Raw genomic sequence first — 25,943 nt, forward strand, 5'->3', positions numbered from 1 at the left:
TTGTCAATTTGGACCAAAAGGTGAAGTTCAATTATCAGTTTGAACCAACAAGTCAAGTTCATTTTCTTTGTACAAAAAGATTAGATTAGGGGTGGCTTTTCCAGTCTAGGGTCAAGGTATACCTAAGATCCAATTGAGATTTGTATAGGAATTTACAAATTGGTATCTAAATTTGCTAACCCAATTGGCATACCTAATTAATATAAAATTTAAATTTAAATATCAAACTATATCTTAAAACTAAGTGCAAATACTAAAATATATATTTAACAACAATACCATACTTTAGTCACAAAATCTAAATCCAAAATTGTTAGTGTGGGAGATCAAAGTACAAACTATTTTTTTGTTCACAATGAATAGTTGAGACAAATTAATTAGATTTTATTAAGTTAGGAAGATGAGTAATTCCACAAGGTTCTGTGAGATAAAGCAAACCATGCATGGGCGGATGTAGGTGGCTCCCTATGGAGCTACTGCACACCCATTATTTTGAGAAAAAAATTAAATTTAGTTTAATTTGTTAATGCAAAAATAAGAAAATTTTCCTACCTAAAATATTAGAATTGAACATTAAAATTTTAAACCCCATTTTTTAATTATTAGATCCGTCACTGAAACCATTTTAAATTTCTAGTCAGTCATTGAAACCATGGCTGTCCATTTAAGAGTAACATACTTTGGAAACAAATCTATTTTAATAAATTAGGACCAATGCGCTCCTCCGCCTGAAAAACTTCTGAATTCCAATAGATAAAGCCCGCCAAAGAATTGTACTCACGTACCAGCATTCATGCATGCAAATTTAGGGTTATGGTTTATTCTCCACGTTTCTCAGGAAATTTATAAATGATTAATGTTTTGATCGATTATATCTTGGAGATGGTGGTGATGGATGCCGGGGATGGTGAAGATGGAGGATGGGAGAATGTTGTTGATGACAACGAAACGAAATCTCCGGCCGATTTGGCTGATGAAATGGTGACTATGATCGAATACGTTGCTCGATTCGGGGATTATCGGAGAACCCAAAAGAAAGAATGTTACAACCTGGTTAGGCGGTTGAAGATTTTCTTTCCTTTCTTCGATGAGAATCGTCACCTTCGTTCTCCGATCAGCCCAAAAGCCGAACGGTGTGGCTTATTTGTCTAAGTCAAACAAAGCGATTCGTTTGGCCACGAAGCTATTGAAAACTTGCAACGAGGGTAGCAAGATTTACCCGGTAATTAACAAGGACATGTCAATTCTCATTGTTGATTACAAAAATTCTGGGTTTTTGCCTTTGTAATTAAGGCATTCGAAAGTGAGGCTATGATGATCAAGTTCCACATTGTTTACGTGAAGTTAACACAAGCTTAATTTGGAAGATTTGCCTTTCGATGAACTTCGGGTATGAGACGAAGTGAGCGAACGGGTAAGAAAACGCCATCTTTCTTGCCTTTGTAATACACTGATTACTGGTAATATTATATCTTAATTTGATGTTTATTCAGATTCAACTGATGCTGACACAATTAACCCGAGCCAAAAAGAGAACTGATACACAAAGATACAAAGCTTCCAGACTCCAGTAGATTTAATGGCGATATCCTCAAAAACAGATGAAAGGAATGCTGAATATTGCTGATACAGCCATCGTAAAAGAGCTAGCCAAAAAGCTAGAGCTAATGTAACACCCCAAACCGATACAGGTACTCTGATTCAATCTGAGGTGTCACATTAAGGCCACCGGAGCGACCCACAATAAAAATTTAAGAAAATTTTAAAATTTTCATTAAAACATGTAAAATCATAAAACAATTTTATAATAAAATACAAGTTCAGAAATCATTCATATATTATGAACAGAATTAAAATCATACAAGTTTCTGACTTGGTATAAAATCGAATGCGACTTACATGCTCCCTAATTACACTGGTATCGTACTCCACAAGCAACGCCGAAAGAACTCCCATTGATGTCAATAATTGCACAAGATAGATCTTTAACATGAAATTGTGAGTTAAAGAGTGAGCTTTGGGAAGCTCCGTAATATAGAACTATCAGATGATGCTGAAAGACATGCAGATAAATGTTAAGCATAAATTTTCCTTATTGATTCATGCATCTATAGGTTTTTGTGATGAACGGAGGTTCTATTGATGTTTCTTCATGTAACAAACAAGAAGCTCGTAGTTCAGAGGATCATGTTCAGGAGATTGAAAATAGGCGTCTATTGTGTTCCCATAAAACAGAAAATGGTTCAAAAAAACAGTAGTAGTTTATTTCAGGAAACAAATTTTTAAAATCACTGTAATACCCTCCTCCCGAACACTCCATATGAAATTTCCCAGAACATGCATCTATAAGGACTTACTATAGCAAAATTGTTCTACAACGTCGCTTTTAGTGGCGTTTTAGGAGTAAACGCCACTAATTTTAAACATATAGCGGCGTTTACATACTAAACGCCACAAAATGGTAATTTTAGCGGCGTTTTTTATATAGGGTATCACTTTAGCGACGTTTTTATACAAACGCCGCAATAGGTTCATCTATAGTGGCGTTTTTTCAACAAACGTCGTAATGTGAGTAGTACTTTAGCGGCGTTTTTATAAAAAATATCGCTATAAAATAGCATTTTAGCAGCGTTTCAGTACAAACGCTGCAATAGGTTCATCCATAGTGGCATTTTTCAACAAACGCCACAACATAATAGTACTTTAGTGGCGTTTGTAACTAAAAATGCTGTAATAGGGTTAACGTTTAGTGTCGTTTTGTTAAAACGCCGCACTTGACAAGATATTAGTGGCGTTCGAAATTGAAAATGCCGCAAAGTTTGTATTTTTATCTTCTAAAACCCTAGCCCTTTTTCATCTTATTTTCTTTCTGGTTTTCCTTTACTTCCTTTATGTCGTTTACCCGAAACCCATAAATTAATTTCTGTCGATCTTAGTCCTTCTTTGGTTGCTTCGTTGATCTCACAAATTCCTTTCTCCAAATCTGTTGCTTCGCTGCTTTGCCCATCTGTTTCGTTGCTTCGCTGTTTCACTTTGCCAGACCTCAAACCCATCTGCTTCGCTACTATACATGAAATAACAGGTAGAGAATCGCTTTCGAGGTAACAAAAAAGGTTACTTTTTACCCTTTTGTCTTGCATTTCATGTCGTTGTCGAACCAGAGACAAAATGGTGTTACCTTTTATGACTTTTTTCTTTACATATTGAAAAGCTTTGTTATTTTGGGGTACAAAAACGTTTCTTACACCAAAAAGTGGCCTTTGATTGCGCACTTGAGATGAAAAATGATTCATCTTTTTTCATTTTTTTTCTAGGAAACTTTGTGTTTGTCATTATTATATTCATTCGGCCTATCTCTAATGATGACAAAGGTTGAATTGGATGGAGGCTCATGAGTTTACTGCAATCATTTGGTGCCCATTTTTCCTTTGGTTAAAAGGAATGAAAATCTAATCCTTTTGTTCATGATTCTCTCATGATATTAAGGAAGCGTCGCCAATTCTTTCCTTCTTGCTCTTCTCTTCACAGAGTAATTACAAGTGTATTACTTAAACATATCAGTTAGCTTAATATGTTTTTGTCATTAATCTTAATCATGGAAAACTCTTCCATTTCTGCGTTGAATGATTATGTCTCTTGTTCGGAGTGAATGCATTTACATTATATAATGAATAGTTAAGAGCTTAGTTACAAAGTTTAACATCCAAATTTTGAACCTGATGTGAAACTAATTGGTATTAAATGGTTTGCTTAAAATTGAAATGTAGGTTGATGAGGATGAAGTTCACTGGAGACGAAAGAAAGTCCGTCTAAAGTTGGAATGGCCACACAATTCCACTCACCTCATATCACAGTTAGCTCAATGTTTTAGTGAGTAGATTTTCTTGATAAATTCTTTCAGCATTCCTAATTAGCATGGTTTTAGCTTTCAACATTCAGTTTACAACTCATTGTTTAATATCTCTCTCTGATCAGCCTCGACTGATTGTAGCTAATGCTATGGTTGGACCACGATCATGGATAGGAGGGCTCTTCAATCGCTTCGTCAAACGCACTGAGAAGTTTCTTGACTACAATTTGAATCCTATTCAGGTAATTGACAATGTGAAGTTAGGACTGATAAAGATTTAGGAACTCCATTACAAGACGGATTACGATAGAAAATTAGACTTTCTTGAGAAGAATTGAACTGGATTTTGCCATCGTTTATTGGGTATTCAGTCTAGTGATGTGCCAGGATAATTTGTTAGGGTGATTTGTATTGATCTATCATGTGTATGTACATATATATTACATATACATATAAACATCTTCATTCCATTCTCAGCTCCAGTAATAATAAAATTGATATATATATATATATATATATATATATTTATATATATATATATATATATACTAATTCTGATCAGTAACAAAGACTTCGAAAGCTTCAAGCACGACTACACGTACCCTTTGACGAGACTCATCCCGACCATCAGACATTTTCTTCATTCTTTTAACATCCATATTGTTTTCCATCTTTTCTAACTATGAGCCTTTGGTGTGACAGAAAGCTCTCATGAAATTGTGGAACATTACCTTTCCCAATGTTGTTATAACAGGCTTGATCTATGAACAGTGGAAAGAGATGGGGTGGCAAGGTGTTAATCCATCAACCGATTTTCGGTACGCTTCTGTCATTTTCGTTTTATGATTTTTTAACTTGCTATATGTACATAGAGGTATCTAGGAGACTCGAAAAGGATGTGTAATAAATAGAATACCGTAATTTTATTTGTCTAAAATCAAACTTTATTTTGCATATTCTGAATTTGAGCTCAGTTTTAAGATGATCTTATGTTTCTTTTTTTTTTTTTTTTGATAAAGGTTGTGGATCTTATGTTTCTTGCATTTATTCTTGTTTACAAGTATGTCATAAGCAGACCTTGAAACTCAGAGTTGATTACAATTCATTCAATACTACAAATAAGAGTTGCATAACCTATTCAATTTTGTTTTAAACTATAACTATTTCATTGAGCAAGCACATATGAATTTATGAGGGATGACACTTTTGATGACATTCCAGACCATGATTATATTAATGATTAAAATTATTTTCCTAAGCAGTTTCATGCAGCTCTCTGACATATTATCTACTCTTGGTCCATGGAAGGTGAATAAGTAAACTTATGTAATAAAGGATTAAAATTTTAAAGGGCCAAGCTGGATTTATTCAAAAAGTCGTCCCTCTAATAGAACAGAAGCAGTTGTATGAATTAGCGTAATTAATGTGAATAGTTAGGGGAAAAACTTTAATTTTTTCATTATTTTTCAAAAATAAAAGATTTATCATTTCGTCCAGTTCCAATAAATTTTTTAAGACTAAATATGACTGAAGGATTCATTTATTATTCATTTATTAGTAAAATATTTTATCAACAATTAATTGATTAGTAAAATTAAGTGTTTGATCATTTAAATAATATTTAATATTTGGATCATTATATTATAAATGGAGTATATTTTTCTCATTTTTTGAGAAATAATGTATTATTGACCTGCTAAGAAGGATAAGAACAGTCTCTCATGAAAATTTTAAATTCTCATATATTTTATCTATTTTTATATAATTTTTATTAATAACTTATTTTCATCTCTTCTGAATTATTATAAGTTTGTCCCCTAAAACATTATATTTTGATCCCTAACATGAAATTATATATTCGATCTTGTTTATATTAAAGTTTATTCTTATCTAGTCGTCCAACAACTTATCCTTGTCCTCCAAAACGACCAAAACTCTTCATGGGACTTGGAAACTCAAGTCTGCTGAAGAAGGAGAAACAGCTGTTGCTGAGCAACAAGACTCTGTTTCTGTTCCTGACTCTCCCTCTGACACTCTCAGAATGTATTTCCAGGTATGGGTTTTTTCACTTTGCTACTTAAATTATGAAAAAAGTTCAATTTGTTTTTCATTAACTAAGGGGGAATTGTCATTATCTTTGTCAAAGGGTTGCTTTAGATAATGTTGGATTTTGAACTTCTTTTTTGAGTTTTTCTTAGATGTTTATCTATTTGTTACTGAATTCTGGAAAAATGTATCATGTTTTATAGTAGTGCTTAAAAAATCTCCACTAGGGGTGCATCTTTCAATTACTTATTGCATAGAATTTGAATTCTTGAAATTAGGCAGAAATCGGTTCCATTGACTAGTTTTTGCTTGAAATTGTATATTTGTCTGCAAATTTTTTCTCTTGGAACTATTCATTCATAGGTCACTAACAATCAATCTTGATTGTTTGAAGGCAGATGAAATGTTGAATGAAGCTGAAATTCCAAAGGCGAGTAAGGCATTAGAGGTATATAATCAACCTTTTGACTTTCAAGCAAATTATAGCAACATTTAGGTTTTGCAGACAAAAATGATCATTTTAACAGGCAACTAGGTAGATTTATCTTCAGATTGAATGAAGGGGAGGAATCTACTTCTTACTTCATCCGGTGTCCCGATCATAGTCCAGTGTTTCACTTGATCCCTTAGAAAATGGCTTCTTGCAGAGGAAGAGATTTCACATGGTTGCCTTGTATTATCTCTCACCGAAAAGTAAAAGAGAAAAATCTATAATCATATTGTTGTTTAATTGTACTACTATGTTTATGTCGATATTATTAATGGGAGGTTCTTTGATTTTGTTTAGAGTATATACTATAATTGAATCTGTTGGGATAATTTATTTGTTTGTTGCAGGGAGCCGAAGGTGTTTCCAACTTGAAGGTTCAAGTCCTTGAGTGTATTGGTACTGTTGAGGTGAGTGTTCTTTTTGTTGTTGATTGATATATCTTGTATTTAAGCTTTCAGATCACTTCCCATGAGCACCTTTGATCTATCGGGTCATAAAACTCGAATTCATAGTTGAATGAACAAAAATTAAACAAAACAATCAGTCTGTTTTTCCTGTCTTTATTACAAGACCCTTTTCTCTAGGACTCCTAACTTTAATCCATGGTTCATTCATCTAGTTTTCTACATTATATTCATTCATAGAGTTTTCCCGTCTTTATTTCGTTCTTTCTCAGTTAACTAAACAGACGACGGTCCAAGCTACCAGAGTGGCATCCAATTTGGTGGAGCTCATACAGGGTGCAGGATTCAAGTTACAGACATTGAATTTGAGCTTCGATGATGAAGAAGACATTCTTGCGTAGATGTCGTATTTAGATTTTGAAAAACTTGTCGTTGAAGTTCTCTGGCTCCTTTCTTTTGATTCATTCTGGTTTATCTTTTCTTCTAGTAGTTTATGGTTTAGGATAGGAAAAATCAAGCAGTTGTAGGGTGTAGTCCAGAAGGTATTCTTTTAAAAGGTAGAGCTTAGCAAAACTCGTTTGTTTTAGTAGCATGCATATCAATGTATATCCACTATCCTTATATATATATATCGCTTGATTCACATGCATAAAGTATTTGGAAAGTTCAGTTTGCTTATTGGCTTTACAAGATTTCTAGTTCATACCAGCATAATAGACTTGAAGAAAAAGAGATCTTTCCTTGTGTCAATTTTAGGGTTTAATGCCTTTTATTCCTACGCATACTCACCCAAATTTTGTGGAGATGTTGGAGAGATGCTGGCAACAGGATCCATCTTGTAGACCCGAATTCGCTGAAATTTCAAAAATGTTGGAAGACTTGGCCAGTAGATAGAGGGAGGTTGTAAGAGATCATCATTTGCTTATGCTTTCCATTAAGAAATGTCCAATAACCTTGAAAATGGTTGTAGACAGAGAAAAATGGGAGGAGTTGCAGAAGTTGAATCTCCAAGAAAATTTGGAATGGCTTTTAGGTCAGGAATCCAACCAAATGGCATTTGTAGCTTATATTATATGTATACTAATTTATTTTTCTTTCCATATGTGGACTTGAACTTAATATTTTCGAAGTAATGAATATATTTTAATGTTTATAAATTTTAATTTATTTTTTTGATAAAATTTATGGTGGTTGTTATTTATATAAAGTTACATGATATTAAATTTAGGTGATGTATAGGAAGAATGTAATATGCAAAATATCAATTAATTTTAGCTAAAGAATGGTAATTAGCGGCATTTATATCAAAAAACGCCGCTATAGATCTGACCTTTTGCAGCGTTTGTGTCCAAAAACACCGCTACAGATCTGACCTTTTGCGGCGTTTGTATCAAAAAAAGCCGCTATATATCTAACCTTTTGCGACGTTTTTTCCAAAAACCCGCTATAGATCTTGACCTTTTGCGACGTTTGTATCCAATAACGCAGCTATATATTTACCCTTTTGCAGCGTTTTTGGCAAAAACGCCGCTAGAGAACTTGACATTTTGCGGCGTTTGTATCCAAAAACGCCGCTATAGATCTCGACCTTTTGCGGCGTTTGTTCCTAAAACGCCGCTATAGATCTTGACTTTTTGTAGCGTTTTTATATCACAAACGCCGCCAACATTAGTGGCGCTGGTATGGACAGCGTTTCTTGCGGCGTTTTTACTATCGCCGTGAGTGCTTTTAGCGGCACTTAAAAACGCCGCTATAGAACTAAAAACGCCTCTAAAACTCTATTTTGTTATAGTTACTCTCCATAATGAGAATGATCAAAACGGAAAGGAATTACTAGCTAGCTAAACTTCAGAGTCTCCATAATCCTACTCAATCATTACCCCACTATAAATCAGTTTAATAGTAACTAATAATATCAGAGGTTGGGAGCTAGATATATTATATCAAAAAACAGAAATCAGAGATGGGTTTTTATTTAAAATAAAAAGTTACTCTCCAACCGTACACCAAATACAAATCCACAAAACATGCATCCATAAGGACTTACCCTAGACCCCTAGGATCTAGGAGTCCAATATGAATAATCAGAACATAAATGAATTATCAACTAGATGAACCTCAAAGTCTCCAGACATTGACACAGGCAGTACCCCTATAAAATAGTTTCAGATAAAACCGGTAAAATTAGAATATCATAAATCAGACATTTTACAGTAACAGTAATCCAGATAACAGGTACCAGACCATAAAAAATTTCAGATCAGTAAAAATTGAATTTAGGAAAATCAGGAAAATTAGTTAAAACAATCATGTGTATTTGGCAGTTCTTATATATATTTAAAACAAATAAATATATCACACAAGGAACACATTAGAGGGTCCGGATATTTTATGGAGACATGGTAGTTATCAGGGAGGGAAAACGTGGTACTTTTGTAGATTGGTCAGATTTCATAATAGAGGTACCTATTAAAGGGTTCATTTAACAGATCTAATCAACATTCATAAATTGATGTTTCGTGACTATTTACGATTTAGGGTGTATCAAGAAGGTATTCAAGAATCTTTATATCAGATTTATTTAAAATCCATATGTAACGTGAGTGATTCCATTAATCTAGCATTCAGGGATATTTTTTGACATTTTGATTTTTTGAAGAATTCTTAATAATTTAACTCAATAAGGGTAAAAAGATAACTTACCTTATTCAGAATTTATATCGAATTATCAGGATTTTGGGTCAATCAGGTTAAACATATTTCAACAGTGCAATACTCACTAATCAATCGGTCTAGTATCTTTCAAAATATTCATTTCTTAATACTGATTACACTAGTTGAACTGATCATCATCAAATCACCAATGAAACAGATCTTGAGGGACGAATAGGTATTCCGATGATATTAATTATTTAGGTATTATAATCTTATCCATCAAGACTGACGTGTTTGGGTCTTCTCCATAAACTTTAGGGGCAATAACAATATTTAATGTGTCATTGTACTTTCAAAACTTATCCCCAGACATTTCCTTAATCTAGATCACGAGGGTATTAGGGTCATTTCAATAATCGAGTTATTTTAGTCATCTCAGAATTCCATATTAATTTCCATTGTCTTAGGAGATCCAGTCTTTTTTCATTTCAAGAGTATTTCAGTCAAATTGATCAATTTTGTCATATGCATTACTTCTAGTAGATTCATCTTCAGGTGTTTACTCAATAATCGAATTTCTAATTATTCTTCCCGCTCGGAGGCTAAAATTTATTATCAGGATTTCTCTAAACAAAACCAACACTTAGTAGGTGGGAACATTTGTTTTATCGGGTCAAGTATAACTTTTTAGGGTTATTTCCACTTCCTAGAGCAATCCTTGTCTTTTTACATCACATAGGTATTTTCATAATTTCTTACCCATGTATTTCTGGCATTTAACTTTTAACGAAAATAATTAGAATTTACAGATCTTGAGGTTAATTAATTTAATGATAAATCATTGAACTTGAATTTATTTCTAATTAGTCCTCCAATTTCTTATAAGGGTTATCCGAGTCTTATACGATTTACTAATTTCTTACCATAAGCAATAATTAACTACACATAATTGACCAATAATTTTTATTCATGCAACCAATACTAACATGTTCCTTAAAGCATGCAAAAAGTAGTAATGCAATACCTTAATTTCCAAGCAACATCGATCGACCAATTAAACTTCATTCAATTGCTCTCGAAATTTAATTCCACGCCCATAATGTCTTAAATACATGGTAAAACAATTTGCATAAAAACTTAAATGTGAAAATTTGTATTGAATCATGAGATAAAATGCTGAAAAATAGCTTATTGGGTTTGAATTTAACGAATCGAACTTCAAATTCGAAACCATGATGTCAAAAAAACACATAAGATGACTTCTAAAAAAAAAGTCAATTTTTCTTCAACAATCAAAGTAACCCCTGGTCAAAGTCAAATTTAATTCAAAGTCAACGATGGCTCGATTCGGTCAGCGGCTCTGCTCAGTAAGCGACTCGGCTTATTCCAACAAAACCGGTTCGAGTCAAGAGGCCTAGACAGGTTCGAATAGTTTGGACTAGTCCAGACCAGTCTGGAAGTCTCTCACAGATTCCTAGGATGTACGTGCGTCGACGAAAATGACAGGGGCGAACGACCAATTACTCTTGTCCTTTACTCACCATAAACAACCCAAATTCAATCAGATATCAAGGCAAAACAAGGTGAAATGAATGGAAAATAGCTCGGAGGTTAACCACAACAACGATCGACGAATGAGCGACAAAAGAGCAACGAGCCTGGTCAGTTCTTGACCGGAACGAGTCAGGGGTTCTAGCGGTGAAGTCACCAGACACCGGGATCGACTCGAATCGACAACTATCTTGATTTTCGACGAACGTTCAACGACTTATTAACAACTAAACGACGCGACTACTCGGGAGAAGGGTGGTCGTGTTTTGGTCGCAGGTGGACGGAGAACATGTCGGAGGAGGCAGTGTTAGTAACGGCGATCGGAATCAATGATGGACAGGCCGATGGCTGCAAAGATTTGGGGCTTTTTTAATTTTAGGGATTTTGATTTCAAAACGAATTGGGGAAGATTTAGGTATTTAAAATCCCATCCATTTAAGCTTAAAAAATATTTTAATCTCTTTTTGAGACTAAGGCATGGGTGGCCATCTCAGGTCACTGGTTCAAATTACCCTATCCTCCTATTTTCATTTATTGTTTTTGGCTGAAAGTGATGGGCAAATTCAGGTTAAATTTCTTGATTTTCCTGAAATTTAGGAAACTGACCCTTGAGGTTTAAGAATTTTACAGTTTGGTCCCCAAAATTAATTAATTATTTTTACAATCAAAATTGGAGTGTGACAGCTACATACTGTCGATGACTTGAAGACGGAAACCATAGCTGTACAGAAACTTGCTAGAGAAAGAGGCGGCATTTCAGAGTCTACACTGCAGCAGATTAGACGCCTTCTCAACAAATTCAAGCAGTTTTTCGGCATGGATATTACCAATATTCTTTATCATCCTTCCACGACTCAGATATCGGAGAAATCCCAATCTTTGGCCATCCCTTCCGAGTTCCTCCGTCCCATCACACTTGATATAATGAGAGATCCCGAGATCCCGTTATTATTGTCATTTGCCAGTGGACGTGTATGCGTGCGCGCGTACGTGTGTGTGTGTGCGTGTGCGTGTGTGTGTCTGTGTGTGTGTACGTGTATGGATTATTTTTACATGATTGGTCACCATGAAATTCAGACATTTGAAAGGGAGAGCATCGAGAATTGGTTTGGTTCTAACCATCGAACTTGTCCAAAGACCAGAGAGACTCTAGCTACTTGTCAGTGGCACCAAATTATGTCTTCAAGAACCTTATCACACATTGGTGTGAGAAGAACAACTCTCATCTCCCCGAGAAAGAGGATCAAACATCTTCCAAGAGATTGTTGATCACGAAAACGAAATAACATGTCTGGTTAAAGAACTATCTTCCAGTCAATTAGAAGTACTTCAGAGAAAAGTCGTGAAGAATATCCGTTTGCTTTCCAAGGAAAATCCAGAGGCCAGAGTTTTGATCACCAAAAATGGAGCAATCCCAATTCCCACGATTAGTTCATCAAAAATGGAGCAATCCCAATTCCCACGATTAGTTCATCTGTTGTCCTATCCGGACTCCAAAATCCAAGAACATTACAGCTCTACTGAATTTATCCATCGATGAGTCCAACAAGAGGATGCTCAACGAGAACAAAGTGACGACAGCTTTCGGAAACGGCATTCCGCCGCTTGTTGACTTGTTGCAGAATGGCACAACTGGAGGTAAACGAGACGCGGTCACCGCACTGTTCAGCTTATCTCTTAAACATTTGAACAAGGAACGTGCTATTGAAGCAGGCATTGTCCCACCATTACTGGAGTTACTCGAGGACAAGAACCAAGGCATAGTCGATGAGGCCCTCTCCATCTTTTTACTTCTCGTCACCGTCGCGTTGGGGAGACAGGCGATCGGACACCTCTCGTTCACCCAAACCCTGGTCGATTTCATCAAAGATGGAGCACCTAATTAAGAACAAGGAGTGTGCAATCTCGGTTCTTCTCGAGCTGAGTTGGAGTAATTCATCGCACATCCTTGCAGGCTTGCAGCCTTTCAGTTTGGTGTATATGAGCATTTAGTTGAGATCAGCCGGAGTGGAACAAATAGAGCTCAGAGGAAAGCAAATGCTCTTTCACAGCTTATGAGCAAGTGTGAAAATATTCCATAAATTTTCTCAACCATATACATATAGAGTTGTAGATAGATCTTTTTTTTTCTATCTGCTAATGCTCGTTATTAGTAAGTTTTTCTATTATTTATTTCGAAGGATTCAAACATAAAGTTGGTTGTAAAATAAATTAGAGTGAAAAGGTGAAATCAAATTAAATTTAAATAAACTGTAATTTTATATATGTAATCAATTATATAAATTAATTTTAAGTGACTAATAATATATATAAATATTTTATTTATGTGTATATCTATTAAGAACGAGTAATCGCCAAGACTCTTAAAAAAAAGTCAGACAAACCAATTCCCTTAATCACGTCCTAGTACATCACTGGCGACAGCTGCCCTGCCATTTATTTTTGCCGTTCAATGGTATGTCATTTTTCCTTCATATTCAAATAATTTTAGGAAAAAAATCCTAAAATAAGATACATTTAAATGAAAATTAAATCAATGTTATCCAAATATAAAAATGTTAGTAATATTTATTTATATAAAATGTATAAAATTACATAAATCTTTGTCTGTTATTATTTCAACTTTGAAATATTTGTGTAATACTCAAATTACTTAAGTTCATCATAGCTGTAACAATGTATATAATGAAAAATTACTTTTAAGTATTGATAATAAATTTTTCATTTACAAACGAAATTTAATATTATCATATGATTTATTTGCACTAAAACAAAATTTACATATTATATTTAATCGACATTACACTGAAATTTATTTATAATTTGGTATTTTACTCGTTTATAAATAATTGAAAAATATAATAGTAATTAATAATTTACTTTTAATGTTTTGTTATTTGCAACAGCAAACCAACGTCCAAAACTTTCTGGACTTCTCTGCTCAATAAACTACATTCACAAATCTAAAAATAAATATAAAAAGTTTTTCATCATATACCACCAAAAGAAGGCAAAATATCGTAAGTGAGATTTTTTAATTTTTAATATAATTTATTTTGAATATTATTTTTTTATTTAGGGTGAATTGGTCAATACTAATTTAAAGACGACAGTTATTTTACGTGTCTTCACACTAAATATAAAGATTTCACGACTACATGGCGCCTTAAAAAAATGAAGAATACCTCAATGTTGCATAATGTCTTTAGGTAAGTGGAAAAAACTCTAAGAATGCGCAACGTCTTCAAACCAATAAAAAATACTAATTCAGTAAATAATATGATAGATATCTTATATGAGAAAATAATTTTTTCCATAACCCTAAATAGAAAAAAGTCTCACGTACGGCAGTCTAATATACGGTTAAAGAAATGTATTACCGAAAATGTTATTATTTTTTTAACATTTTCGGTAAAAAATTTTACCTAATACATTATTATTTCTACCGAAAATATTATTATTGGGTGTTTTACCGGGTTTGTTAACATTTTCAATAAAACACTGCTTAAAACATTATTTTTCTATCGAAAATATTATTATTGGATACTTTACCAAAAATATTAAAAAAAATTAATATTTTAGATTAAAAAAATTAGATAATTTTTTATTAAAAATATTAAAAAATAATAATATTTTCAATAATATTTTTATTTAGTTATATATTAAGAATGTCTACGACAGGTGAGGTGAGGGAGCCACCAACAGGAGAGAGAGAGACAGAGCATCTATCCTTCCTCTGTATTTATTTAGGCATGAAAAGTTACACGTGGCATTAGAAAAAGCAAGCAAAAAATTTGTACAGAACCAAATCTCGTGTGCTCCGATTTTCTGTTGATATTTATGTCGTTGAAGAAATTAAATTGTGTGTTTTTTTTAGTGTGGGTCCCAAGAGACAAACCCGAGCCGAGCAACCTTATCAGCATATTCCAACGGTTGTAGCGTTCGCACTCTCCTTAAGACCTTCAAAAAGATCTGTCCAATCTATTGCCGCTATGTCGCAAATTTAAAATGATTCGAATTTATTTAGTTATTTAATTTAATAATTAAATTATGAAGTAAAAAATTATAAATTACAGATATTTAGTTATTACATTTTAATAAATAGATAAATGCTGATGTTGATTAAAGTGGAAACCGAATGGTAAGTTTTAAAATTATTTTATTAGATTATAGTATATGATATTTGATAATTTCTCATTATTTTATTTTGAAAAATTGTCAGAGAAAAAACTGAAATTATGAAGATAGAGAGCACACGTTTCAAGGAGGAGGATGGAGACGTGTCATAAGAGGAGTGGTCCAATTCACCTCTGGATAAGAGCCATATTTGCTGCTCTTCTCGTTTTTTATTTAATTAATTTCCTTTTTAAAAAATCCACTTTCTTACCGTGAAAAAACTCGTTAATATCACCGTTGGGCCCCACCTCCTCCTAACTTCATACCATAATATCGATGGAGTTTCCGGTTTCTCGTATATCTCACGATAATTTGCGCTCACTTCAATCAACAAATCTCTCTCTTCTTATTTGAGTTTTTGACTCTTTTCTTATCATCAAATTACTCTTTTTTAATTTGATATATAATAATGAATATATAATATGATTTAAATATGATAATTGATTGATATTAAAAAAATATGATAATTAATGGATAATAAAATAAATTTCAATGCATTAAAATAAGGTTGTTATATGATATAACCAATTAACCACGGTAAGAAATTCTCCAGAAACAAATTTAATTTATATATTATGTCATTAATTAATATTTAAACAAAAAGTATAATACCTAAGGATAAACCGGGTCGGTTGGGATAGAGTCCTCTGTAAATTTATAATTATCATTTATTTATTTTTATTAAAAAATTATTTTCATTTCTTGAAATCTTATAAATTTCCTAGAATTTAAAATTTCAAGTTTACCTCTCAACTTAAAATCATGTGTCTTTCCCTGATAATATAATGCACTGTCAGTGAAAATTATTGTTTTACTAAAAATAAATATTTAAATTTGACTTAATTATTCAGTTTAAACACTTATTTTTAATTACTTAAAAAATCCTACAAATATCCTTATAACGATAACAGGTATCTTTATGCATTTTAATAATTTAATAAATAAATAAATAAATATAACACTCATCAATATCATAATGTTAAATTCATTTGTGGAGTTATTTTTCTAATGAAATTGTTGAAAAATAAACAAGTGGCAGCCACCAATTTTGTCAAAAAGGTTGGTTATTTGTTGAAAATCAACAATGGTAAAATCTCAATTTTAGTCATTGTAATTTAATATATTTACAAATTAGTCCTTAAGCTTCAACTATAAATACCCTAGCTCATTTAGCTTCAAAACCATCCCAAAGCATTCTAGCTTTCTTCCAATACTAGAGAGAATTTAGAGAGTTTCTTGAGAGTTGTTTTCTCCTTTTTTTATCAAGAGAGAATTATCATTGTTTTCTCCTTGGTAGATCGAGAGAGGTTGTAATTCCTATTTTCTCATAGTGAAATTCTTCTAGCGTTGCCCGTGGTTTTTACCCTAAATTTTTTAGGGGTTTTCCACGTAAATTTTGTGTCTCTTTTATCTTCATTTTTATTTTCTCAAATTATCAGTTGCGATTTTGCTCTATCCGATAGCCGTCTTCCGCAACAATTGGTATCCGAGCTAGATTAGAGTGTGTAATATCTGCTTATTATCTTTGTGGTTGCCACCAAAAGGTGGATCCTCCAACATAAGAAAATAAGAAGTTATTACCCATTCTTTGAAGGTTCCAGAGAACTATTCACGATAGTGAAATAGTGGGAGCTATCTGTAAACGAAGCAATGGCAACGAAATTTGATATTGAAAAGTTCAATGGGAGAAATTTCTCATTGTGGAAATTGAAGATGAAGGCCATCCTAAGGAAAGACGGGTGTCTAGCGGCTATCAATGAAAGGCTGGTGGATTTCGCAGATGACATCAAATGGAACGAGATGGACGGGAATGCTATGGCAAACTTTCATCTAGCATTAGCAGATGAAGTATTGTCAAGCATCGAGGAGAAGAAGACAGCTAAGGAGATATGGGATCATCTCATCAAATTGTACGAGGCCACATCGATGCACAATAAAATTTTCCTTAAGAGGAAATTGTACACTCTCCGTATGCCAGAATCTACTTCAGTGACGGAGCACTTAAATACACTGAACACCTTATTTTCTCAGCTTACATCCTTAAGCTGTAAAATAGGAGAACAAGAACATGCTGAACTTCTACTTCAAAGTCTATCGGATTCGTATGATCAACTCATCATCAACTTGACAAACAGTAATGTCACCAGTCTAGTCTTCGATGACGTTGCAGCTGTTGTTCTACAAGAAGAAAATCGGCGCAAGAACAAGGAAGACAGACAAGTAAATCTGCAACAAGCAGAAGCGTTGACAACGATGAGAGGGAGATCAACAGAACGTGGCCAAAGCAGCAGTCATAAACATGGTAGATCGAAGTCGAGGAGCAAGAAGAATTTAAAGTGCTACCACTATGGAAAGAAGGGTCACTTGAAGAAGGATTGTTGGAGTCTAAATAAAAACTCCAATCCACAAGGCAATACCGTAAACACTTCAGATGATGGAGATGCTCTATGCTGTGAAGCGTCAACCACTGTGGAAGGCAGAAAAAGATTTGCAGATATATGGCTCATTGATTCGGGAGCGACATATCACATGACCTCAAGAAGAGAATGGTTCCATCATTATGAACCTGTCTCAGGAGGATCTGTGTATAGTTGCAATGATCATGCCTTAGAGATCGTTGGTGTGGGAACCATCAAATTGAAGATGTATGATGGAACAATTAAAGTTGTTCGAGATGTGCGGCACGTGAAATGTCTGAAGAAAAATTTATTATCCTACGGATTGTTGGATAATAATGCTAGCAAGATTGAAACACGGAAAGGAATCATGAAGGTGTTCCATGGAGCACTTGTGGTGCTGAAAGGTGAAAAGATAGCTGCAAACTTGTACATGCTGAAGGGAGAGACATTGCTAGAAGCAGAAGCCTCTGTTGCCTCATGTAGTTCAGATTCTGCAATGTTATGGCATAAGAAACTTGGACACATGTCAGAACAAGGAATGAAAGTCCTTGTGGAGCAAAAGCTACTTCCAGACTTAACAAAGGTATCACTTCCTTTGTGTGAGCATTGCATAACAAGTAAGCAGCACCGGTTGAAATTCAACACATCAAATTCTAGAGGCAAAAGTGTTCTAGAATTGGTTCACTCTGACGTATGGCAAGCACCAGTAACGTCCCTAGGTGGAGCAAAATACTTTGTCTCATTTATTGATGACTACTCCAGGAGATATTGGGCGCACCTTATTAAGAAGAAGTCAGACATGTTTTCAACTTTCAAAAACTTCAAAGCGCGGGTAGAACTTGATTTTGGAAATAAGATCAAGTGTTTCAGAACAGATAATGGAGGAGAATACACAAGCGAAGAATTTGATGACTTTTGCAGGAAAGAAGGCATCAAAAGACAGTTCACAGTGTCGAACACTCCTCAACAAAATGGAGTGGCAGAGCGGATGAACAGAACCTTGTTAGAAAGAACAAGAGCAATGTTGAGGGACGCAGGCCTAGAAAAATCATTCTGGGCAGAAGCAGTCAATACCGCCTGTTATTTGGTGAATCGAGCTCCATCAACTGCAATAGAGCTGAAGACACCAATGGAGATGTGGACTGGTAAACCAGTTGATTATTCAAACCTCCATGTATTTGGAAGTATTGTGTACGTGATGTACAACGCCCAAGAAATTTCAAAACTGGATCCAAAATCCAGAAAATGCAAATTCTTGGGGTATGTTGATAGAGTAAAGGGGTATCGCTTGTGGGATCCCACTGCCCACAAAGTGATCATTAGCAGGGATGTTATCTTTGTAGAAGATAAGCTACAAAGAAAAGAAGACAATGACAACGCTGAAAAGTCAGAGACTACACAGATACATGTAGAAAAGGAGTTTGAACAAGGAGATTCTTCCGAAGCAGAACCAGCACATGATGAACAAGAACCAGAGAGTTCTGAAGCTCCAACAACTCGTCAATCAAATCGTGTGAGAAGACGTCCCGATTGGCACTCATATTATGTTATAGAAGGAAATGTTGCATACTGTCTTTTAACAGAGGACGGTGAGCCATCAACATATCAGGAGGTAATAAACAGCTCAGATGCTTCACTGTGGATGATGGCGATGCAAGAAGAAATCGAAGCCCTTCATAAAAATAATACATGGGACCTTGTGCCACTACCACAAGGAAGGAAGCCAATTGGTAACAAATGGGTTTTCAAAATCAAGCGAAATGGTGACGATCAAGTGGAGAGGTATCGTGCAAGACTGGTGGTCAAAGGATACGCTCATAAAGAAGGTATTGATTTCAATGAAATTTTTTCTCCTATGGTTCGACTAACAACAGTTCGAGTAGTCTTGGAAATGTGTGCTACATTGAATTTACATCTGGAACAGCTAGATGTTAAAATAGCTTTTCTTCATGGAAATCTTGAAGAAAAGATTTATATGCTCCAGCCTGAAGGTTTTGAAGAAGACGAAAAGAAGAACTTGGTTTGCAGGTTGAACAAATCTCTGTACGGTCTAAAGCAGGCGCCGAGGTGTTGATATAAGAGATTTGATTCCTTCATTATGTACCTTGGATACAACAGACTTAATGCAGACCCTTGTGCTTATTTCAAGAGGTCTGGTGATAACGATTTTGTTATATTGCTGTTGTATGTGGATGACATGTTGGTTGCAGGACCCAACAAAGATCATATTGACATATTGAAGGCACAACTGGCTAGGGAATTTTAAATGAAGGACTTGGGATCAACAAACAAGATTCTAGGGATGCAAATTCACCGAGACAGAAGTAATAGGAAGATTTGGCTTTCACAAAAGAATTACTTGAAGAAAATCTTGTCACGATTTAGCATGCAAGATTGTAAGCCAATTTCTACCCCTCTTCCTATTAACTTCAAATTATCCTCCAGTATGAGTCCTAGCAGTGAAGAAGAAAGGATGAAGATGTCTCGAGTACCGTATGCATCAGCAGTGGTAAGTTTAATGTTCGCTATGATATGCACAAGACCAGACATTGCACAAGCAGTGGGAGTGGTTAGTCGGTACATGGCGAATTCAGGCAAAGAGCATTGGAATACAGTAAAGAGGATCCTGAGATACATCAAAGGGACCTCAAATGTTGCATTATGTTACGGAGGATCAAACTTACTAATCAATGGGTATGTAGATTCTGACTATACAGGGGATTTGGATAAAAGCAAATCTACAACAGGATATGTGTTCAAAGTTGTTGATGGAGCTGTAAGCTGGGTTTCTAAATTGCAGTCAGTTGTGGCTACATCAACAGAAGCAGAATATGTAGCAGCTACACAAGCCAGTAAAGAAGCAATTTGGTTGAAGATGTTATTGGAGGAGCTTGGGCACAATCAAGAGTATGTCTCTCTGTTTTGTGATAGTCAAAGTGCCTTGCATCTAGCAAGGAATCTAGCATTTCATTCAAGGACAAAACTCATACGAGTTCAGTACCATTTCATTCGTGAAAAGGTGGAAGAAGGGACATTAGATATGCAGAAGATCCATACCAAAGACAACATAGCAGATTTCATGATAAAGGCGATCAACGCTGATAAATTTACTTGGTGTCGATCCTCTTGTGGCCTGTCAGAGACATAAGCAACATGATGGTACAAGGTAGAAAGAATTGTGTGAAGATATGATTGTTCCAATCAAATCTTCAAGTGGGAGATTATTGAAAAATAAACAAGTGGCCAAGCCACTTTCGGTGGCAGCCACCAATTTTGTCAAAAAGGGTTGGCTATTTGTTGAAAATCAACAATGGTAAAATCTTAATTTTAGTCATTGTAATTTAGGGTATTTACAAATTAGTCCTTAAGCTTCAACTATAAATACCCTAGCTCATTTTGCTTCAAAACCATCCCAAAGCATTCTAGCTTTCTTACAATACTAGAGAGAATTTAGAGAGTTTCTTGAGAGTTATTTTCTCCTTTTTTATCAAGAGAGAATTATCATTGTTTTCTCCTTGGTAGATCGAGAGAGGTTGTAATTCCTATTTTCTCATAGTGAAATTCTTCTACCGTTGCCCGTGGTTTTTACCCTAAATTTTTTAGGGGTTTTCCACGTAAATTTTGTGTCTCTTTTATCTTCATTTTTATTTTCTCAAATTATCAGTTGCGATTTTGCTCTATCCGATAGCCGTCTTCCGCAACAGAAATTTCATATGATGGTGGATTAAAATTATATGAAAGGAAAAAACTCTAATAATATACAAACAAATCATTTGAATTAAAATTTAATTAAATAAAATTAAAAAATTATGTAAATAATTCTGTATTAAAAAAAATCAAAACTCAAGATAGAAAATGACGATTCAACCAAGTTTTATTTTTGGATAAACTACATAAATGGCCACTAATGTTTGAGTAACTTTTCATTTTTTCTGCTAAAGTTTTAAAAGTATCAAATTGATCACTAATATTATATTTTTATAATAAATCATTCACTCGCCGTTAACATGAGTGACGGAAAGCTTATGTGGTCGTTAACCACTTACTTGGAAACGTTGACTGCCACGTTGGAAAGTCGTTAACCCCATCTAGAATACACGTTTGAAAATCTCAAGAAGCTTTTGTTCTTCCATTTTAGAGAAGTTTCTCGTTGATGGAAAATTAATTAAGGTGAAGACATTTAAGCTTCTGTTAGTAAAGAAAACTATTTCTGCTCCAACGTAGAAGAAGTTGGATGCTATTAAGGTGAAATCTAAACTTGTTGCCAAATTCGAGAAGATTTCTAAACAGACTTCTAAGGCTCCGGCGAAGACAGAATCTGTTTCTATGTCGAAGTCCAAAGCGAAGGAAAAAGATTTTTTGGGATTCTTCCCTATGGGTGTTTAATGAGTTGAGTAGCTCGTGAGCAGCTCGAACTCGACTCAGGTTTACTCAACTCGAGCTTGAGCTCAACTCAAGACCTTAACGAGTTGAGTCAAGCAAAGTCCAACTCGACTCAATAAGTTCGCGAGTAGCTCGTTAATTTTTATATAATTTTTTAGTGATTATCTTAAAAAATCATTTTATACACTCAAAAATCAAACTTTATTTATTATTTTAATGTATTTGTGGGTTGTTACTTTGCAGTTTAAACTTTAAAATTACTTTATACACTATTTCGATAATTTTTAATTAAATTTATTAATTTATGTTTAAATTAAATTTTATATAGTATTAGCATATTTTACCTATAGTTAAGAAAATAAGGTAAAAATTTCAGTGAGCTTAATGAACAACAAGACGAGCAATGAGTATGAGCTTAACAATTAATGAGCTTAATAAGTAACGAGCTTAACGAGCAACGAGTCGAGCAACGAGTTTTCTTAACGAGCACGAGTTGAGTAAAATTTTAACGAGTTTAACGAGCAACGAGTCGAGTTGAGCAATAAACTTTTTTAAAGAGCACGAGTCGAGCACTGTCTAACTCACGATCGATTCGCTCAATAATCACCCATATTCTTCTCTCTATAAATTTTTATGTTAAAAAAAATCTTATGTCATTTTCTTTACATTATTATTTCACACAGGTGGGTGCTGAGGTAAAATTTGGCTAATCTAAAGCCTCATTTTGTAGTGGTTAGAAAAGAGGGAAAGTGGTAATTGAAAGTTGAAACTCTAAACTTTGCTATGATAATGGTTGCCATTTATGATCTTTCTACAATATCATTATATTGAAACTTTGTACTAGTTTTTTTTTTTTTTTGCATCAAATTGTCCCCTTATGCTTTTGTAAGCTTGTATTCATGACTCAGATGCTTATAACTCATTCTTTCGAAAACTTGATATATATATAAGTTCAGGGACAGACGCAGAATTTTACGCTAGGGGTGCGAACTTTTATATTTAGTACAACTATAATGACATAAGTTAATATAAAATAACAACTATAGTAAATAGTAAAAAATATGCACATCAAATAATATTCTTCCTCATCCTCCTCTTTTATGTTCCACAAAAAACAACAATTTACAATTTGCACCAATATACTAGAGTTCTATATGTTAGGGAGAAGAAACCTTACTAATTATAGAAATTGAAGTATAAGATAACTCCTAAAATACTTAAGAACAAAGTAAAAACAACTTCCTGGATACGTAATAATTAGGAAGCTACAAAATATTACAAATACTATATTCTTACTTGTCAAAAATAGGCATTCAAAATTGTGCCAGACGCTCTTTCATTAGATCAAACTCATCAATAAGAGAATCTATTAATAAACCACGTATAATTTCCTTTTCAATATATGTTATTAAGTAGCTCGACAAAAACTCATCCTCCATTTTGTTACGCAAGTGAGTCTTCAACAGCTTCATGGTTGAGAAAGCTCGTTTCATAGTCGCAGTAGAAACATGAAGACTCAAAACAAGATAAACAAGTCGATCAAGAAGAGGGTAAATAACTGACTTTTGAGTCTTTGCTAACACTTTACAAAGTTATGAAATTGTTGATGTCCTTCTCAATTCAAGGTTCCCTCGAGTTTATAATTCAAAATGTTCTAATTGAACTTTTAAGTGCAATGTTTCCTACTCTGTATAGTCTCCTTGGTAAAATTTATCTGCAAGCTTACATATATCATCAATGGAAAATGATTTAAAACTATTCCTTGGATCCAAAGCAGAACTAAGCTTAAGTAACTCAACCATGTTATCTTTGAATCTAATGTTCTTCCCAGTCCTCAAACTTCTAATTCAAAATGTTCTAATTGAACTTTTAAGTGCAATCTTTCTTGCTCAGTATAGTTTCTTGGGTCAATTTTATCTGCAAGCTTGCATATATCATCAATGTAAAATGATTTAAAACCATCCCTTGGATCCAAAGCAGAACTAAGCTTAAGTAACTCAACCATGTCATCTTTGAATCTAATGTTCATCTCATTCATTTGATGATCAATAGCAAAGATAAATATATCAACATGGTAGCAACATCCAACTAGGATGGAATCTCATTGAAGACGAGACCTCCCTCTTCCACCTTTATACAAAGAATTCATATTAATTATCTCTATATCACATTTATCACAAAATGATGTTACTTTTTCAAGTAAAGGATCTCACCCTTCTCTGAACTTTTGTATAAGTTTTTCTAAAACTTGATACTAAATGCAAATATTTAATATATCTTTAGATTTGCATTGCAAAGTTTGACTAAGATCATCAATGATGCTTAGAATATCTATCATGAGATGCAAGATGAATACAAACTCAAAAGATGTTATCACATCATAAACATTATCTGTTTCACTTCTCTGAGTCAAATCTTCATCATTTATGATGTTTTTAGAATAGAACAAGTGGCACCAAACATCTTGAGCAAGCTAAGAAGATAAGTTAAATGTGAACCCCACCTGGTATCTCCCGCACGTTGTAAAGTGCCAATATGATTTTTTTTTCATTTCCTGTGCCTGAACCTTCAATAGCAATCATATTTGCAATATGACTTGCTTGTACATCTCTTAACTGGTCTTGTCTCTTGTATGAAGAGGTAACTAAATTTATGATGATAGTCAAATATGAGAAAAATTGTGCTATTGGAATCACTTCTTTGGATATTGCCACCAAGGTTAATTGTAATCTATGAGCAAGGCAATGGATGTAATAAGCAAACGGACAATCTTTAAGGAGTAATGCTTGCAACCATTGAATTCTTTGCGCATATTGCTAGCTCCATCATATCATTGACCTCTTATATCTTTTACATTGAAACAATGATGTAAAAGAACATTACAAATCTCTTTCTTCAATACGGATGAAGTAATTTCCTTCACATGGACTAGGTAAAAAAAAATTCATGTATAAACAATGGTGGATGCAAAGTATCCTCAGGGTAGGCACATGCCCACCCTGGAATTATAGTTTTTTTATATTAGATATTCATTTTACTATGGGTGCCCACCTTGAAATTTTACTTGTGCGTACCTCATACGAAAAATTTCAATAATTAATATATGTGTGTCCACCTTAAAAAATATTTTTAGATCCACCACTGCGTATAAAACCTTCGTTATTAACATATCTCAACACAATTGCCATTTGTTCCCTTTTCGATTCATCACGAGCTTCATCAACTATGATATAAAATTTTTGTTCTCCAATTTCATCTCGAATATGCTTTTGTATTCGAGATCAAAAAAGACAAAGAATCTCTTTTTGGATTCTCAGAGAAACATACTTTGAATTCTTTGGAGCATTATTCAAAATCATAACAACATCATCATTATAAGAAGCCAAAAAACTTACTAATTCAAGAAAGTTTCCATGATAGTTGAATCTTTTTTTCAATCACAACCTTGTAAAGCACACCCTTGAAAATTTAACCACTTCACAACTTCTATAAAAATTTTGAGTTGCAATCGATTTCTTACAACTTATTAAGATGTTTGTTTCTTAATCACCTTTTTTATATGTTGAAGAGAGTTTATCAAATCATGATAAGTTTTCATGGCCTTCTTGTGGATAGAGTTAGCATCTTTCTCGACATGAAGAAAGAAAACACAATTAGATCCTTCATTAACTTTCTTCCAAGATCGAAAGCCATCACAAGTAAAAGCATTTGATTCAGGGCGTTAAGAGGCTTATTAAAGATAAAAACATGAAAGATAATAAGTGGCATCCTTGTTTGGTGAATATTCCAACCAATCGGGAAATAACTTATACCATGAAGTCAAATATCGATGTCCATACTTATTAACATACTTCATCTTATTGATTTAGGAGAAAATACGAAATAGAATTTTGTATTTCGGGATCACGTTCAATAGTGGATGCATCAAAGGTTTCTTGTTCAACTCTTGGAGCTTTACTCGGATGACTATCTATCATCGGAGAATTAAT

General features: G+C 33.9%; 1 long non-coding RNA gene and 1 pseudogene across 1 annotated transcript; both read left to right on the forward strand.

The window, feature by feature from the left end:
* Positions 1 to 882: 882 nt before the first annotated feature.
* Positions 883 to 13,096, forward strand: LOC120152684 (annotated as a pseudogene).
* On the forward strand, positions 6,308 to 7,212 carry LOC120153856. Its single transcript, XR_005518825.1, has 3 exons — positions 6,308 to 6,344; positions 6,734 to 6,793; positions 7,063 to 7,212. It is a non-coding gene; the product is annotated as an uncharacterized LOC120153856 (long non-coding RNA).
* Positions 13,097 to 25,943: the final 12,847 nt, after the last annotated feature.

This window comes from Hibiscus syriacus, unplaced genomic scaffold (assembly GCF_006381635.1).
Source record: "Hibiscus syriacus cultivar Baekdansim isolate YM2019G1 unplaced genomic scaffold, ASM638163v2 tig00002840_pilon, whole genome shotgun sequence".
Taxonomy (NCBI): Eukaryota; Viridiplantae; Streptophyta; class Magnoliopsida; order Malvales; family Malvaceae; genus Hibiscus; species Hibiscus syriacus.